The following is a 19,150-nucleotide window of genomic DNA, read 5'->3' on the forward strand; positions in this document are numbered from 1 at the left end:
TCCCTGACTCCAGAAAATTTTTTTTTTTTTTTTTTTTTTTTGGTTTTTGGGTCACACCCGGCAGTGCTCAGAGGTTACTCAGAAATAGCTCCTGGCAGGCACAGGGGACTATATGGGACACCGGGATTCAAACCAACCACCTTTGGTCCTGGATTGGCTGCTTGCAAGGCAAACGCCGCTGTGCTATCTCTCCGGGCCCTGACTCCAGAAATTTTAAGGCAATAATAGAGGATGTAGCTACATCAGCCATAAAATACTTACTTTGCTTGTTTGAGGACATGGATTTGGTTCTAAACACCAAAATAAATAAAATTCAGGGGCCGGAGCAGTGAGTGGCACAAGCGGTAGGATATTTGCATTTCAGGCACTAACCTAGGATGGACCACAGTTCAATCCCCCTGGCGTCCCATATAGTCCCCCAATCCAGGAGTGATTTCTGAGCACATAGCCAGAAATAACCTCTTGAGTCACTGGGTGTGGTCCAAAAACCAAACCAAATAACAACCAAAAAAACACCTAAAAAAAAATTTAGGGGCCAAAGAGATAGTGAGAGCAAGTAGGATACTTGCCTTAAGGAAACCAGAGAAGTAGTAGAGGGGAAGGTACTTGCCTTGCTTGTTGCTGGCCCAGGTTCAATCTCTGGCAATTCATATGATCTCCCAAGAATATCCAAAGCAAGCCCTGAGCACTGCTGGGTATACCGTGTCCCCCAAAACAAAGTGACTTGCTTTGCACATAGCCAATATGTGTTTGATCCTTCACATTGCATATGGTCTCCTGAGTCTCTGCCTGTAGTGATCCCTGAGCAAAAATCCAGGAGTAAGCCCTGAGCATAGTCAGATATGTATCACTCAAAAAAAAAAAAAAATCATGCGGCCAGAGAGATAGCATGGAGATAGGGCATTTGCCTTGTATGCAGAAGGACAGTGGTTTTGAATCCCAGCATCCCATATTGTCTCTCGAGCCTGCCAAAAGCGATTTCTGAGCATAGAGCCAGGAGTAACCCCTAAGTGCTGCCGGGCATGACCCAAAAACCAAAAAAAAAAAAAATCAGTTTAACATTCAAGACCTTCTGTAATATGACTTACTAAAACTTACATCAGATGAAATGGAATTGCCCTGTATCTATTAAAGAAGTCAAATTTGAGGTATTAGAAAGAGCTCCATGGGTTAATGCTAACTCACTAGTACCCAGACTTTGTACACCAAAGGCCCCAGTTCAAACCACTGCATGGTCTCCCAAGTACTAACTGGTAATAATTCCCTAACGCTGCCAGGTATGGCCCAATAACTAAAACAAACAAACAAAAAAGAATACTCAAAGTTGGGGATAAAATTTTAAGAATATAGCTCAGTGGTAAAATGCTTACCTTGAATTTAGGAGATCCAGCTCAGCAAAAGAAAAGAAAAATCTTCATTCCCGGGTTTCGGCACCAAAAAAAAAAAAAGAAAAAAAAATCAAATTTGCTATCAAAATATTGTTAAGAAAGGGGGGCCAGAACGATAGCACAGCGGTAAGGCATTTGCCTTGCACGCAACCAACACAGGAAGGACCCTGGTTCAAATCCTGGCATCCCATATGGTCCCCCGAGCCTGCCAGGAGCAACTTCTGAGTGCAGAGCCAGGAATAACTTCTGAGAGCAGCCATGTGTAAACCAAAAAAAAAGAAGAAGATTTTTTAAGAAGGAGCCAGAGACATAGAATAGTGGGTAAAAAGCTTGCTTTGCATGTGGTGGACCTGGGTTCAATCCCTGGCATCCCATATGGTTGCTGGTGCCCCTCTAGGAGTGATTCCTGAGTGTAGAGTCAGGAGTAACCCCTGAGTATCTTCAGGTGTGGCCCCAAAACAAAAAATAACAAAAACAAAAAGATCTCAAAGAAGGGACCAGAGAGATAGTAGAGCAGGTAGGCCACTTGCTTGCATTGCAATTGATCTGGGGTCAATCCCTGGCATCCCTGGGTACAGCCAGGAGAAAACTCTAAGGTAACCCAAAAATAAACAAACATAAAATCTCTAAGAAAAGCTCTAGGCTCACTGGTAAATTACATAAATTTTGGGCTTGGGTATTTTTTTTTTTTTTTGGTGGGGGGCAGACCCAGTGATACTCAGGACTTACTTCAGGCTCTACACTCAGGGATCACTCCTGGTGTTTGTTCAGGAGACAAAATGTGGTGCCAGGGATTATACCAAGACAAGCACCTTAGGGGCCGGAGAGATAGCGGTAGGGCGTTTGTCCTGCATGCAGCCGGTCCAGGACAGACGGTGGTTTGAGTCACCATATCCCATATGGTTCCCCGAGCTGTCAAGAGTGTTTTCTGAACATAGAGCCAGGTGTGAGCACCCCCGCCCCAAAGCCCCTTACCCTCTTTACTATCTTTCTGATCCTTTATAAAACATTTTTTTCATGATGTTGAATTTTGGGCGGGGGAGGTCACACCCAGTGGCACTCAGGAGTTACTAATGGCTCTGTGCTTATATGGGATGTCGGGATTTGAACCTGAGTCTGTCCTGTGTTGGCCTCGTACAAGGCAAACACCTTATTGCTGTGCTTTCACTCTGGGCCCCATGATGTTAAAAATTAAATTCAGAGTCTTGTACTTGTGAAGCATACACGTGACCACTGAGCTACACTTTGGCTCACTTCTTAAAGAAGTAACCCCACTCTTACATAAATTCTTTCAGAAAATAGAGAAGGGAACATTTCCAATTCGGCAAACTTTAATCAACCCCATTGTCAATGCTCTTATCCCAACTATGAAAAACTTTGTGTATTTCCTTTCTTTTTTTTTTTTTTTTTTGGTTTTTGGGTCACACCCAGCGGTGCTCAGGGGTTACTCCTGGCTGTCTGCTCAGAAATAGCTCCTGGCAGGCATGGGGGACCATATGGGACACCGGGATTCGAACCAACCACCTTTGGTCCTGGATAGGCTGCTTGCAAGGCAAACGCCGCTGTGCTATCTCTCCAGGCCCAACTTTGTGTATTTTCTCATCATCCTCCACAGAGCATTCTGCAAGTCTGGTCCCTTTTCCAATTAAGTACTTTGGATGAATAAGTGAAGATTTAGATGATCTGAAGTTTATAGTGGTCCTTTTTCTTGTTATCTAGTTGTAAACACAAGTATAGTTAGAGAAATGAGCACAAAAAAACTAGAACAAGGGCTGTAGTTTGAGAGATAGTATAGCGGGTTGGGTGCTTGCCTTGTATGTGGTCAACCCAGGTTTGATCCCTGGCACCCATGTGATCCCCAGTGCACCACAAAGAGTAATTTCTGACTACAGAGCCAGGAGTAAGCCTCAAGCATCACTGGGTGTGACCAAAACAATAAAAAAAAGAACAAGGGGGGCCCGGAGAGATAGCACAGTGGCGTTTGCCTTGCAAGCAGCCGATCCCGGTGTCCCATATGGTCCCCCGTGCCTGCCAGGAGCTATTTCTGAGTAGACAGCCAGGAGTAACCCCTGAGCACTGCCGGGTGTGGCCCAAAAACAAAAAACAAAAAAACAAGGGGATAGAGATAGGTTGGGGTACATGCTGGACATGCAGGAGGTCTAAGTTTGATCCCCTGCACCACACAGTTCTCAAGCACCGCACTAAGGGTAGTTCCTGAGCACTATCAGTAGGCCTCCAAACAAAAAAGACTAAATAGGTTTTAGTACCATGCATAGATATTAAACACTATATATAGCACATAAAGTATAATCAAATTATTTTTTGATTCAACAAAAGAAGTGTTTCTAATCAATAGTGAAATGCAGCACAGAAATGTACAAATACAGAGAAAGCAAAAGAGAGAGAAGAGATAAAGAACAGCAACAGACCACCAATAAGGGCCTTATATGTCACTGGTCTTTCAACAAATATTTATTGAGTGTCCAATATTAATCAACCACTGTGTCAGAGATAAATATAAATTTAGTAGTCGAGGGCCTGGAGAGATAGCACAGCGGTAGGGCATTTGCTTTGCATGCAGCAGACCCAGGACAGATGGTGGTTTGAATCCAGGCATCCCATATGTCCCCCGAGCCTTCCAGGAGCGATTTCTGAGCACAGAGCCAGGAGTAACCTGAGTACCACTGGGTATGGCCCAAAAACAAACAAACAAAAAATTGATAGTTGATATGTTATAAATTATATGTTATATATTATATGTTATTTATGTTATGCATATGTTATATAGCCTAGAATATATATACTAGTATAGAGATAGCACAGGTATTAAAGCCTTGCAGGCAACCAATCCCTATTTAGTCCCCAATACCACATAGTTCCTTGAGTATCTCCAAGAGTGACTCTAAGATGACAGAGCCTGGAGTAGCTCCTGAGCACTGCTAGGTGTGACCAAAACCATCCCCCTCTGAGACACCTGCAATCATTTTTTTAAATTTTGGGCTACATATTAGTGACCCTATTGTCATGAAAGTTACAATCCAGTGAGGAAAGACACCTAATAAGCAGGTAAATAAATAGAATTATAAATTATTATTTTTTTCTTAATGGAGAGAATAGTGAAACAAAATATAATATTGGGAACTAATTTTAAAATAGATGATCAGGAAAGACTACTCATGAAGACCAGTTTCTTGCAGGATGAGAAGACATATCCCCCAAGTGAGGGCCATTTGAGGCAGAGAAAACGTGATCTTCAGAAACTGGAAAGCTGCCAAGTTCTGTCAGAAACCAGACAGACGGTCAGTGTGGCTAGTACATTCACCAAGTACATAAGCCAGTCATGAGGAGTCTTTTGGGTTAGAAAGAAGTTTGAATTTTATTTTAAATGCAGTGAAAAGTAAGATAAGTTAATGAAGAAAGAACTGAATAGTCCCCAGAGTCGTAATATTTCAAAAGACATTATTTGCTTCTAGATTCAATTAACATTTATTGAGAATCTCCATGCCAGGTATTCTTCTAAGTATTTTCACATCCATTAAATTCTCATCATAGAGAGAGAGGTACTATCATTTCAGCACTTGAAGTGGGGCTTGGGGATTAATTGTGGCCACACTTGGTGGTGCTTATGCCTATTCCTTTTTTGGGGGGGAGGGGTTACACCTGGTGGCACTCGGGGGTTACTCCTGGCTCTGCACTCAGAAATTGCTCCTGGCAGATTCGGGGGACCAGATAAGATTGGGCCCGGAGAGATAGCACAGCGGCGTTTGCCTTGCAAGGAGCCGATCCAGGACCAAAGGTGGTTGGTTCGAATCCCGGCGTCCCATATGGTCCCCTGTGCCTGCCAGGAGCTATTTCTGAGCAGACAGCCAGGAGTAACCCCTGAGCACCACAGGGTGTGACCCAAAAAAAACAAACAAACAAAAAAAAAAGATTCCAGGAATCGAACCCAGGTCCATCCCAGGTTGGCCATGTGCAAGGCAAACGCCCTACTGCTGTGCTATCTCTTGGCCCCTATGCCTATTCCTGACTTTGTTCAGGAGAGACTCTGCCATGCTCAGGGACCATATTTAGTGCTGGGAATGGAACAAGGGTCAGCTACATACAAGATAAGTACCCTTCCTGTTGTACTATATCTCTCTGACCCCACCATCATATCTCAATTTTTTTTTTTTTGGTTTTTCCGGCCACACCCGTTTGATGCTCAGGGGTTACTCCTGGCTAAGCGCTCAGAAATCGCCCCTGGCTTGGGGGGGGACCATATGGGACACCAGGGGATCGAACCGCGGTCCTTCCTTGGCTAGCGCTTGCAAGGCAGACACCTTACCTCTAGCGCCAGTTCTCCGGCCCCATCATATCTCATTTTTAATTGATGTTAAAACTGATGCTGGGGGTAACCACTGATTCTTAGAGAAATTCAACAACTTACCCAAAATTACATAATCCAGAACTCATGAATTTGAGATTTAGTCTCATAGCCTCTGATTTAAAGTATCTATTTTTCCTACTAAATCATCTAATAGTTGCTCAAGCACTCATAATATCCCTGACTTCATTTTACCTCTCATATATTCTGCAAGTTCATCTTCAAATCATAAATATTTACCTCCAAATTTGAACTAGTTCTTACCTGTACTGCTGTCATCTTTTTTTTTTTGTTTTTGTTTTTTTGGATTTTGGGTCACACCTGGCAGTGCTCAGGGGTTACTCCTGGCTGTCTGCTCAGAAATAGCTCCTGGCAAGCACGGGGACCATATGGGACACCGGGATTCGAACCAACCACCTTTGGTCCTGGATCAGCTGCTTGCAAGGCAAACGCCACTGTGCTATCTCTCCGGGCCCACTGCTGTCATCTTGACCTACACCACCATGCTTCTTCTCTGGGTTCCCACAATAATCATCTACGTGGTTTCCTCCTTTTCTTCAACTCCTACCTTCTTTTTAATTGTCTTTTTCTTTTTTAACAAAACAACCTGAACTAGTCTTTTTATTATTATTATTATTATTATTATTATTATTATTATTATTATTTTGTTTGTTTGTTTGTTTTGACCACACTCAGCGGCACACAGGAGTTACTTCTAGCTCTGTGTCAGAAATCGCTCCTGGCAGGCTCAGGGAACCATATGGGTTGCCCGGATTCAAACCGCTGTCAGTCCTGTTTTGGCCACCTGCAAGCAAATGCCCTACCACTGTGCTATTGTTCCAGCCCCTTGAACTGGTCTTTAATAGTAGAAGTCCCATCATAAAATTTAAGCTATTCCTCTCCTAGTCACCTTCTACCCCCAGTGGTTTCCCATCTCATGTAGAATAAAAGCCTGTCTTTTATTTTCAAGACCTTACAGAGTCAGCCACTTCCACTCCCATTCCCCAAACTAATGCAGATGTCTTTGACTAGGACCCTTCAACAAGGAAATTCCTGGGGTTGGGTATTGGCTTAGTGGGAGAGCACTTGCCTCACAGGCATCAAGCCCTGAATTCAATTCCTAACATTTCAAAAAACAAAAGGCAATCTAAGAATCTTTTAAAAGGAGCTAGGGTCAAGAGGGAGCTCAAAGCAATGTTAAAGTACTTGTCTTATTTGTAGCCACCCAGTTGAAACTAGTAACTAGGCTGTATGTAGGAAGCTTGGGTTCTCCAAGCACCACAGGGTTCCCTGAGCACTTGTGGGGAATGACTCCAAAGAACTGCCAGTTTGGACCAATCCTCTACTCACTCCAAATTATAAAAACAAGCAAAGGAAATTTCTATTCAGAGACTTTGTAATTGTACCTCTGTTGGAATGCTCCCCATATATTTATATTATTTATATAACTTACTTGTCTCTCCTATTCCTACTCAGGAGTTCTTTCTTTCTGACCACATTTATAGTCCAAAAAAATCTTTGATCTGGGACAGTTCTCCAGCCAAGATATTGGCCCGTATCTTGACCTGAGATGTGTACTCTTGGCATTTTACCCTCTGAGAAGCTGATATTTTCTCTTGAGCATGTCTCTCTCTTTCTTCCCCTGCCTCAAACTCTAAGTAAACTTCTCTAAGTAAGACTATATATATATATATATTTTAAATATGGAACGTTTCACGAATTTGTGTATCATTCTTGCACAGGGGCCATGCTAATCTTCTCTGTATCGTTCCAATTTTAATATATGTGCTGCTGAAGTGAACACAAGACTTTTTTTTTTAAAGCCAGTCAAACTGAGCAGTGGGAGGGTTATATACCAACCTTTGTGATACTAATGTTAATAAATTCTGATAAACCACTGCCATCAGACCAGCCAAGACTATTTTTTTAAAATCATGTTGCTTTTGGTCTTCCTAAAACAAATGTATTATTATCAGTTATGTCAACTATGTAATGCATGTTCTTTAAATAAATTTTAAAAAAGACTATTTGACTTCACAACAAAAAAACAAAACTTTGGCCAAGCCATAATCCCCATCTCCATTCCAATTCCTCATAATTCGTATAATCATTAATCTCCAGCGCTACATGGTACGTAAACCTTACCCCATTATCATTGGGTTCACTATATTTTATTTTTCTTTACTTATTTTGTGTGTATGTCACACCCAGTGGTGCTCAGTGGTTACTCCTGGCTCTGCACTCAGAGTCCCTCCTGGCGGGTTTGGGGGATCATATGGGATGCTGGGATTTGAACCAGGGTCCATGCTGTATTGGCCACATGCAAGGCAAATGCCTTACCTCTGTCTATCGCTCTGGCCCCTGTTTTCTTTTTTTTTTTTTTCCTTTTTTGTTGGAGGTCACACCCAGCGGTGCTCAGGGGTTACTCCTGTCTCTGCGTTCAGAAATCATTCCTGGAAGGCACGGGGGACCATATGGGATGCCGGGATTCGAACCACCATTCATCCTGGGTTGGCTGTGTGCAAGGCAAACGCCCTACCACTGTGCTATCTCTCTGGTCCCCACTATGTTTTCTTTTATTTGGCTTTTTGGGCCACACCCAGTGGCATTCAGGGGTTACTCCTGACTATGTGCTCAGAAATCATTCCTGGCTCAAAGGGCCATATGGGACGCCAGGGGGATCGAATTGCGGTCAGTCCTAGGTTAGTGTGTGCAAGGCAAACACCTTACCATTTGCACCACCGCTCCAGCCCCTCACCATGTTTTCTTATTTGTTTATTGTTTACCCCTACCTCCTTCAGGGTGTAAGTTTCATGAGAACAGGAAGGGTTTTTTTGTTGTTTTTGTTTCTTTTTGTTTTTGTTTTTGAATCACCCCAGTGGTGCTCAGGGATCACTCCTGGCAGTGTTTGGAGAACCAGGTTGGCTTCGTGCAAGGCAAGCATCTGGACCCCTGTATTCTCTCTCTCTAGCCCCACTCTTGCTTTATTTAAGGCCTTCTTGCATGTTTTTGCCTTTGGTTGTTTACAGTTCTTTTTTATTTTCTTCTGAGACATACCTGATAGTGCTTTTGGTACTAGCAGCACAATGCTCAGGAGATGTTCCCATTGTTCTGGGGACCATATGGTGCTGGAGATCAAACCAGGTGCCCCACATGAAAGCATGTGTTCCAGTTCTTAGAGCCATCTCCCCAGCCCCTGTTTACATTTTTAATTCTGGGCAATGGAAGTGATGGTTGGTGTCCTACTTGTGGTTGGGATTCTATACAGGGAAAGTCATTCAATTAAATCAAGCAGTATTGAATTCTTAATTGACACAAATGAGACAGACAGACAGCTGGAGGAGTGGGGGAGGGACAGAGAGCAGGTGTTCTGCGTAATGGAGTAAGAAGAGGGGCATAATATAAATTCAGAAGAAGCTCACTTGTGAGTCTCTATTTTGTCCCACAAGAAAGATAAGCTTTGCCACAATTTAGATACACCAGAAAGAATCCAGTAATGTTGTTGCCAAAGATAAGGCAACAGGTTCCAAATGCTTATGCTGTTTTGGCTGCCCTAATAGCCAACTAGGCCTTCTTCCAGGTACTGGCTTTTTTATACTGGTTTCTTCTCAAAGCCAGAGATGGAACTCAGGCTCTCACACTTGTAAGGCAAGTGCTCTACCACTGAGCCACATTCCAGACCTCAAGTTCTGTCATTAATGAGAACCTTTTGATAAGACTGTAGTTGTTTTATGTGAGTTGTTTTTTTGTGTGTGTGTGTTTTGTTTTTTTGTTTTTTGTTTTTTTTTGGTCGCACTCGGCATCACTCTGGGGTTACTCCTGGCTCTATGCTCAGAAATCACTCCTGGCAGGCTCAGGGGACCATATGGGAAGCCGGGATTTGAAAACATGACCTTCTGCATGAAAGGCAAACGCCTTACCCTCCATGCTATCTCTCTGGCTCCTTTATGTGAGTTTTGTTGTTGTTGTTGTTGTTGTTGTTGTTGTTGTTGTATGCTCTTTTTAGGGCCATATCCAATTGTGCTCTGGGCTTACTCCTGGCTCTATGTTCTGGGTTCATTCTTTTTTTTTTTTTTTTTTGGTTTTTGGGCCACACCCGGCGGTGCTCAGGGGTTACTCCTGGCTGTCTGCTCAGAAATAGCTCCTGGCAGACACGGGGGACCATATGGGACACCAGGATTCGAACCAACCACCTTTGGTCCTGGATCAGCTGCTTGCAAGGCAAATGCCACTGTGCTATCTCTCCGGGCCCCTGGGTTCACTCTTATAGGGCTCAAGGGACCATATGAGGTACCAAGAATCGAACCCAAATAGCCAAGTGCAAGACAAGCACCTTAACTGCTTTACCAACTCTTTGGTTACCAGATCAGAGTATTTTTTGTTTTTGTTTTGGGGTCACACCCAGCAGGGCTCAGGGGTTACTCCTGGCTCTATGCTCAGAAATTGCTCCTGGCAGGCTTGGGGGACCATATGGAATGCCGGGATTCAAACCTCCATCATTCTGCATGCAAGGCAAATGCCTTACCTCCATGCTATCTCTCTGGCCCCCAGATCAGAGTATTTTAAGATCATTTTATCAGATAATTTTTGAACAAAAGTGTTGTGTATGTAAGTATTTTGGGGGATTACTATGTTACCCTAAACTGATTGGTGATTGTGCCCTACCCTAGGGTGTGACCTGGCATTCTGCCCCCACCGTAGGGTAGGACCTGATTCTGCTTTCACCATTGGTTGGTATCTGATCCCACCATTGGGTGGGACCTGACTCTGGAGTATAAGAGCAAGGGTCTGTGGAAGGCGGGAGCTTTTGGCTGGCTGGAACTGAATCTGAGTCTTTGGACTTCAGTTTTGTCCATCCGAATAAAGCAAATATTTCCACAAGCCTGACTGCGAGCTGTTTACCCGTCATTTCACCTCAGAACCGGGGGCTAGACAGGGTGGCAGACGCGTGCTCCGAGCTGGAAGAAAAGGGCCTCATTCTCCATCCCACCATCAGTCAACCTCTTCAGGGGCTGACTTGCTACACAAAAGAAATTAATTTTTAGTTTGTCTCTTTTTGGGTGGGCAAACTTGGCAATGCTCAGGGGTTACTCTTGGATCTGCACTCAGAAATTACTCCTGACAGGCTCAGGGGACCATATGGGATGTCAGGGATCAAATCCTGGTCAGCCATGTGAGAGGCCCTAACTGCTGTACTATCACTCTGGCCCCAGAAATCCACTTTTAAATTCCATGTCTTAAACAAAAGATTTCTCAGCACATGAGTTAGGAGAGTGAAGTTAAGGATGTTTCCAGATCTCTAGCAGCCTGCTCTAGGAGACCTCTATGTGGAGAAGGCCTGGTCTCTGACTACTCAGGAATGTACTCTGAGCACATTGGGGCATTGCACCCCCCTTCACTGAAGCTTTGACTCCCCAGCTCAGCCCATTCTTTTCCGTATCCATAGGAATTGTGCCCACAATTAGCAGTGTGGAACATAGACAAGAAAATGCTCAGAGCTGGCAGCTGAGTCTGGGAAAGCAATAGATGAAATCTTGCCTCTTTTCTACCAGGTTCCAGTGTTTCCTAAGTCTAGTGACTTAGAAAGCATCCGGTTTTTTGTTTTGTTTTGTTTGTTTTCCTTTTGGTGTTGTTGAGCCACACCCAGCTGTGCTCTGGGCTTACTCCTGGCTTTGTGCTCAGGATCTCAACCTGGAGGTGCTTTAGGGACCATATGTGATGCTAGAGAGTGAACCCAAGTCAGTTGTGTGCATGCAAACATTTCACCCCATCCTATCTCTCTGACCCCTAGAAACATCTGTTTTGACCTCTTTTTCCTGGCCTCTTAGTCCCTTAAATACTACCCTGTAGTATTTGGTATGATGAAAGCTTCAGGTGTCCAGGTAGCATCAAATGCCAGGGACCTTGAGGAGTATAAGGAAAGTCCACAGGAGTACCAGCTAAATGGAAGAGTGAAAAACAGACAGATTCTTTAGAAGTGGGAGTAAGACTGGCTGGCACCATCAACCTCCAAAGTGAATACTCTTGGTGTTATTCCATTCCAGGAAAGCTACCATGGAAGGTGGCGTATTCTTATCTGGATGGAGCTAGGATTATGTACTAACAGTCAAACACACTCGGGAGAGAGAGAGACAATATCCATTTCCTTCTGACATCAAGGCAGCCTTTTAAGTTTACCCAGATTTATTTTGGTTGGTACTGTAAAAAAAAAAAAAAAAAGGAAAAAAGAAAGAAAAAACAGGTTGGAGAATTGTCTAACAAAAATAAAGCCATTGTACACTTACGGTTTCCTGCTGAAAGCCTGCTTTTAAAGCAGCTTGCTGCACCACAGTTCCTGGCACCTAGCAATACTTGCATGCAGGCAGGTTAGCTGTGAACAAAGCAAATTTGCTTCACACACAACAGCCCTAAACCTACACTCTCAGGACAAAAGTTTTCCTTAGCAATGTTTTCTACATGGCTCTGGTTAAGGGCCATTCACTTACTTCCAACCTCTTTCTCCTGGAAGACAAAGGCACCTTTGGGTTGAAGTGACACGGGAGAGTTACAATCAGATTTGTTATCGACATTGCAGCCTTCAATTTCAGTAAGAGTCTAAATCTTTCTATTCCAACTACAGGAAGGCAGTCTTTATAACCCCTGGAGCACTTGGCCAATTATGCACCTGCAAATATACCATACAGGACATTTCAGGTTCCTAAGCACTTTGAAAACCGATACTTAAACAATCTCAAGGGATCCTATCACCCACCTCGAATAATAGCTGCTTTGGAATCTGTTGTTGGTACCAGAAAAAGAAAGAGTCCTCTGAAGTCATTCTAAAGCCATTTTTATTGTGCATTTTCAAACAAAGAGCTCCACCAAAAGAACTTCTGTTACAAAATCAGGGTAGAGACAGTCAAACTCATCTCATCTAAGAGTCAATTACCCTGGCAATTTTGTGGAGGGATGGGAATGGGCGCTGGGGGAGAGGGCTGTGGGGAGGGGGCGGTGGGATTGGCTTTTAAAATCCCCCGGGTGAGAAGGGTGTTACCAATGACTCTAAACTCTGAACAATTACAACAGAAGGGCTTCTGTGACTTTCTGGCTATAAACTTTTTATGATTATTAACTGGGGAAATCTAGAATATGTGGAATTTTAACAATTGGCTTTCAACTGGCATTTGCTGCTTTCTGAGAAATTTGCTTTTACACTACCTGAGGAACAGAATTTATGTTGGTTACCTTGAAATTCCTTGCTGTAAAGCCACCTTCTTACATATCTTACTTCCAATAAAGAGGCAGATGCCCTGCTTGCTGTTTATCTCAGGAAAGAAATACATGTGGGAAAAGAAGCAATTTTCTTCTCATTTCAATTAAATTAAGCCATTGCCACCTGTTGTGGGATTATTCTGCCATCTGCTGTACAAAAGAGAAACAGCAGCAGGCAAACAATTGAGTTAAAGGATTTTTGAGGGAGAGTTAAATTTCCCTTCTCTTAAGGGTCTCTATTTTTATTAACATGAATTACAGCAGCTTCAATTAATAGCAAAAATTCTCGCAAAAAAACCAAGGAATGAAGTGTGTAATCCTTTTTTTGGAAAACAATTGTGCAATATTGTTTGGAAAGTAAGAATATTCTCCTTGATGTAGTCATATCTTGGAACCCAGTTCTTGTGAAAAAATAGTAACAATTTTAGAAAAATCTATTTGTGGGGCCGGAGCGATAGCACAGCGAGTAGGGCATTTGCTTTGCATGCAGCTGACTTGGGTTTGATCCCCTGCATTCTATATAGCTCCTTGAGCCTGCCAAGAGTAATTTCTGTACCCAGAGCTTATCCTGAGTGCTGCCGGGAGTGACACCCCAAAAAATCAATATGTGAGATTTTCATCCTAATGATCATTTTTTGGTAAAAATAAAAGAAAAAGAAGCAACTCTGTGTGACCCAAGAGATAGTATAGCAAGAAAGTAAGTAGGGCATTTACCTTGCAAAGCTACTGACCTGAGTTCGATCCCTGGCACCCCATAAGATCATCTGAGCTGGGTATGGCCCGAAAGCAAAACAAAAAATAATCAACTTAATGCCCACCAATTAAGTAAATTATTGAAATCATCTATTTAGTGAAATATTTGAAGTTATTAACAATCATGCTAAACACGACAGACCCAGGTTCAATTCCCAGCACCACATTTGGTTCCTCAAACTCCTCCCAGAGTGATCCCTGAATACAAAATCAGGAGGAAGTCCTCAGTCTGCCAGGCATGATTCAACATACACACACGCACGCACACACAAACACACATACACAGTCGTGCAAAAAATAAAACCCTAAAAATTGTGAGGAACTGGAGAGAGAGCACTTAAAGGCAAGATCTTAAGTACATGGCTAACCTAGATTTGATCACCCCCCCAAAAAAAAAAAACAGGTAGATATAAATTTGTGACAAAAAGTATTAGCAATATAATGCACCATGAAAATAAAATTTTATGGTCTGAAGAGATAGCACAGCAGTAGGGCATTTGCCTTGCATGTTTCTGACCTAGGACAGACCTGGGTTTAATTCCCAGTATCCCATATAGTCCCTGAGGCTGCCAGGAGTGATTTCTGAGCACAGAGCCAGGAGTAAACCCTGAGTGTCACCAGGTGTGGCCCCAAAACAAAAACAAAAGAAAAAAGAAAAAAAGAAGGGGTTGGAGAGATAGTGTGGAGGTAGGACTTCTGCCTTGCATGCAGAAGGATGGTGGTTTGAATCCCAGCATTCCATATGGCCCCCCAAGCCTGCCAGGAGCAATTTCTGAGTGTAGAGCCAGGGATAACCCCTGAGCACTGCCAGGTGTGACATACCGCCCCCCCCCCCCAAAAAAAAAAAGAAGGGGCAGGAGCGTTGGCGCAGGGCCTTGTGCACTAGCCTAGGCGAACCACAGTTTGATCCCCGGAGTCCCTTATGGTCCCCCAAACCAGGGCGATTTCTGAGCATATAGCCAGGAGTAATCCCTAAGCCTCACCGGGTGTGGTCCAAAAACTGGAAAAAAAAAAAAAAAGATTAAAAAAAATTTTTTTTAGATTTTGTGTTTAATTTTTATGTTTCCCTCTTGTGGTGATTCCTAGAATTACCATTACCACATAACTCCTCCAGTTAGAGACTTCAGAAAGAACAGGTTTAGCTGAGAGGGGCCCAATGATTATTTTCAAAATTTCAAAATCGTAGACAAAAAATTCAATGCTGATGACAGACAGGAGAGTATTAACTTTTTGTTTATTTTATCAGGGGTTTCCCCTAGCGTTGCTCAGGGTCTACTCCCGGCTCTGTGCTAAGGAAAATCATGCAATGCTATAGATCAAATCTGGGCTTCAAGGGCCCGGAGAGATAGCACAGCGGTGTTTGCCTTGCAAGCAGCCGATCCAGGACCAAAGGTGGTTGGTTCGAATCCCGGTGACCCATATGGTCCCCCATGCCTGCCAGGAGCTATTTCTGAGCAGATAGCCAGGAGTAACCCCTGAGCACCGCCGGGTGTGGCCCAAAAACCAAAAAAAAAAAAAAAATCTGGGCTTCAAGCATGCAAAGCACATGCTTAGTCTATTAAACTAGCTCTCTAGTCCCTATATAAAATTTTTTTGTTTTTGTTTTTGTTTTTGGGCCACACCTGGCAGTGCTCAGGGGTTACTCCTGGCTGTCTGCTCAGAAATAGTTCCTGACAGGCACAGGAGACCATATGGGACACCGGGATTCGAACCAACCACCTTTGGTCCTGGATCGGCTGCTTGCAAGGCAAACGCCGTTGTGCTATCTCTCCGGGCCCTAAAAAAATTTTTTTTGGCTTTTGAGCCACACCTTGCGGTGCTCAGGGGTTACTCCTGGCTTTGCGCTCAGAAATCACTCCTGGCTTGGGGGACCATATGGGAATTGAACTCAGGTTCATCTTGGGTCAGCGGCATGCAAGGCAAACACCCTACCATACCACTGTGCTACCACTCCGGCCCCTCTAGTCCCTATATTAGAAAAGAAAAGGTTAGGGGATCACATCTGGTAGTGCTCAGGGGCTTTCCTGGCTCAGTGGTCAGGAATATGGTGCCAGGGTTGACAAGTGCAAGGTAAGCACCTTGACCCCTGTGTTGTTTCACTGGTTCCCTATATTAATTATTTAAAATTATTCATAACAGGGCTGGAGTGGTAATTCAACGGTAGGGCATTTGCCTTGCAAGCAGTCAGCCTGGGTTCGATCCCTGGCATCTCATATGGTCCCCCAAGTCTGGCAGGAGTGATTTCTGATCATAGAGATAGGAGTAACCCCTGAGCACGACCAGGTGCTGTGTGTGGCCCAAAACAAAAAAGAAAGTTAAAATTCTTTATGACAATTCTGTTGTTGTTGGTTTTTTGTTTTTGTTTTTGTTTTTGGGTCACATCTGGCAGTGCTCAAGGGCTACTTCTGGCTCTACGCTCAGAAATTGCCCCAGCAGGCTCAGGGGACCAAATGGGATGCCAGGATTTGAACCACTGTCCTTCTGCCTGCAAGGCAAATGCCCTACCGCTGTGCTATCTCTCCGGCCCCAACAATTCTGTTTTTTAAAATAACACTTATTTACCAAGTTGTATAGTTATTTTCTTGTTAATTAATGTAGATCCTAAATGTCTCTGATTGACATGTGATCTTCCTTTTGGGGGGGGTGTTTGGGCCATACTCAGCAGTACTCAGGGGGTACTCCTGGCTCACAAGTCACTCCTGGAAGTACTCTGGGGACCCTATGGGCTTCTGGGGACCAAGCCCAGGAACCCAGGTCAGCCATGTGCAAAGAAAACACCCTACTCATTGAGCTATCACTCCGACCTTCCTTAGACTCCTTAGATCTTTAATAAACCAGGCTTTTCCCACTTCATTCCTTCACTAGCCTCACTTCATGACTCCCCCTAGACATGGAGAACAGTTTCCTGAAGATCATATCTGCTCACATGTTCTTTGGTTGAACCCTTGCCACACAGCCACATTTAACAGCAAGGATCAAGGCAAATGTGACGGAGTGGGCCTGGGCAGGAAAGAACTGACTAGATTGGGTGTAGGCACAGGGGACTTTGTCCAAATAAACACCGCTGATTGGACAACTGCTTTGTGTCAAGCATGGCTAGGCATATAATCTATCCAGTTTCTGAAACTAATCTGAAAAGTAGATCTATGAAGAATAACAGGGAAAACAAACCGAGGCTCAAAAACCTTGAGTCATCTGTCCTGGATCTGTCTGGCCTGGAGCCCCCATCTAATTGTGAGAATGGGATTCTTTTATACCTGCACTTGTTTTGTCTCTTTTGGGCTCAGCCTGGTGGGTGCTCAGTGGCTACTCCTCTCCTGGTATATGAGTGTCTCCTGGTGGTGCACAGGAGCTTGAATCCAGGTCTCTTGCAGGTGAAAACTGTGCTCAGCCCTTTGTCCTATTTTTAGTCTTATTCCTATAGTCTTTATTATATTTATATATGATTTAATGTCTATAAACCACTAAAAACAACAAATATTCATCTATGCTCCCATTACATGCTTTGTCCTCAGCAATTAGTCTCAGCAATAAATGCAATGCATATGCATTTTCCATTTAACTACCACATATTCTCCTACTTTAATGAATGTGCTTGTGGAATAGAGTAAAATTGCCGTGATCTGGGGCCGGCGAGGTGGCGCTAGAGGTAAGGTGTCTGCCTTGCAAGTGCTAGCCAAGGAAGGACCTCGGTTAGATCCCCCCGTGTCCCATATGGTCCCCCCCAAGCCAGGGGCAATTTCTGAGCGCTTAGCCAGGAGTAACCCCTGAGCATCAAACGGGTGTGGCCCGAAAAATAAAACAAAAAAAATTGCCATGATCTGAAGAAGGAGGATTTCTTTGTGTCCTTTTACATGAAATGGCTGAACAGAAAAAAAAATCAATAATAATGATAACAATACATGTGCAGGGGCTGGAGTGATAGTATAGCAGGGAGGGTACTTGTCTTGCATGCAACCACCTTGGGTTTGATCCTCAGCATCCCATATGGTCTTCCAAGTCCAGCAGGAGTGATTCCTGAGTGCAGATCAGGAGTAACCCCTAAACACTGTGGGGTGTGACCCAAACACCAAAATAACAACAATAATAATATATGTGCAAAGTCTTTAATATGTCTTTATATGCTTTCAAGGCAGTTCTCATTGAAAAACTTAAAGCTAAATAAAAGTAAAACTTAAACCTCAGCCCAAAGTGATAGCACAGCAGGTAGGGTTCTTGCCTTGCACAAAGCCAACCAAGTTCAATCCTCGGCATCCCATATGGTCCCCAAGTCTGCCAGGAGTGATTTCTGAGCATGAGCCAGAAGGAAGCTCTGAGCATAGTGGGCATGGCCAGTAAACAGAAAAAGCTCAAACTTCTTCAGTGACTAGTCCACAGTAACTCTTAGAAACAAGATTTCTACAAAGGGCCTGGAGAAATATAATAGGAAGTAAGGCACTGGCCTTGCATTCAGTCAAAACAATCTCAACCCTGGGCATAGCATACCCCAAGCACCACCAGAAGTGATTCCTGAGCATAGAACCAGGAGCAAATCCTGAGTACTGCTGGGTGTGACCTCAAAATTTATTTAAAAATGGGTCCGAAGAGATAGCACAGTGGCGTTTGCTTTGCAGCGCTCAGGGGTTACTCCTGGCTCTACGCTCAGAAATCACTTCTGGCAGGCTCGAGGGACCATATGTGATGCTGGGATTCAAATCACTGTCCTTCTGCATGCAAGGCAAATGCACTACCTCCATGCTATCTCTCCGGCCCTCAGTTCTTTAAATAAATTTGAAAATTTTTAAAAATAAATTAACAACAAAAAAAGCAAGATTTGGGGCCGGGCGGTGGCGCTGGAGGTAAGGTGCCTGCCTTGCCTGCGCTAGCCTAGGACGGACCGCGGTTCGATCCCCCGGCGCCCCATATGGTCCCCCAAGAAGCCAGGAGCAACTTCTGAGCGCATAGCCAGGAGTAACCCCTGAGCGTCACAGGGTGTGGCCCAAAAACCTAAAAAAAAAAAAAAAAAAAAAAAAAGCAAGATTTAAAGGCATTAAAGCATTTGTTTTGCACACAGTCAACCCTCTGCACACCATATGGTCTCCTGGGCATGCTAGAAGTGACCCAGAGCACAGAACCAGAAATAAGCCTTGAGCATGACTGGATGTGTCCCCCAAACAAAAATTAATTAAAGTAAATAAAATCAAGATTTGAACATAGGACTTCTAATGTGAAGTCCAGAGTTGGTAGGGCATTGGTGAGTTTCATTCCCAGTATCCCCATATGGTTCCAAACACCACCAGGAGTGAATCCTGAGTTCAGAGCCAAGATTAACTCTTCAACATCTCTGGGTATGAACCAAAAACAAAAAGCAAAAAATGAAAAAACAAAAACAAACAAACAAAAAAACGAAACAAAA

General features: G+C 43.7%; 2 non-coding genes and 1 pseudogene across 2 annotated transcripts; 2 read left to right on the plus strand and 1 right to left on the minus strand.

Moving 5' to 3' along the window:
* Nucleotides 1-7,448: 7,448 nt before the first annotated feature.
* On the minus strand, nucleotides 7,449-7,555 carry LOC126013031 (U6 spliceosomal RNA). Its single transcript, XR_007497367.1, has one exon. It is a non-coding gene; the product is annotated as a U6 spliceosomal RNA (small nuclear RNA).
* Nucleotides 7,556-17,305: 9,750 nt separating this feature from the next.
* On the plus strand, nucleotides 17,306-17,410 carry LOC126012518 (uncharacterized; annotated as a pseudogene).
* Nucleotides 17,411-17,493: 83 nt separating this feature from the next.
* Nucleotides 17,494-17,632, plus strand: LOC126012517 (small nucleolar RNA SNORA29). The gene has a single exon (XR_007496976.1). It is a non-coding gene; the product is annotated as a small nucleolar RNA SNORA29 (small nucleolar RNA).
* Nucleotides 17,633-19,150: the final 1,518 nt, after the last annotated feature.

The sequence above is a fragment of the Suncus etruscus genome, chromosome 6, assembly GCF_024139225.1.
Source record: "Suncus etruscus isolate mSunEtr1 chromosome 6, mSunEtr1.pri.cur, whole genome shotgun sequence".
NCBI classification, from domain to species: domain Eukaryota; kingdom Metazoa; phylum Chordata; class Mammalia; order Eulipotyphla; family Soricidae; genus Suncus; species Suncus etruscus.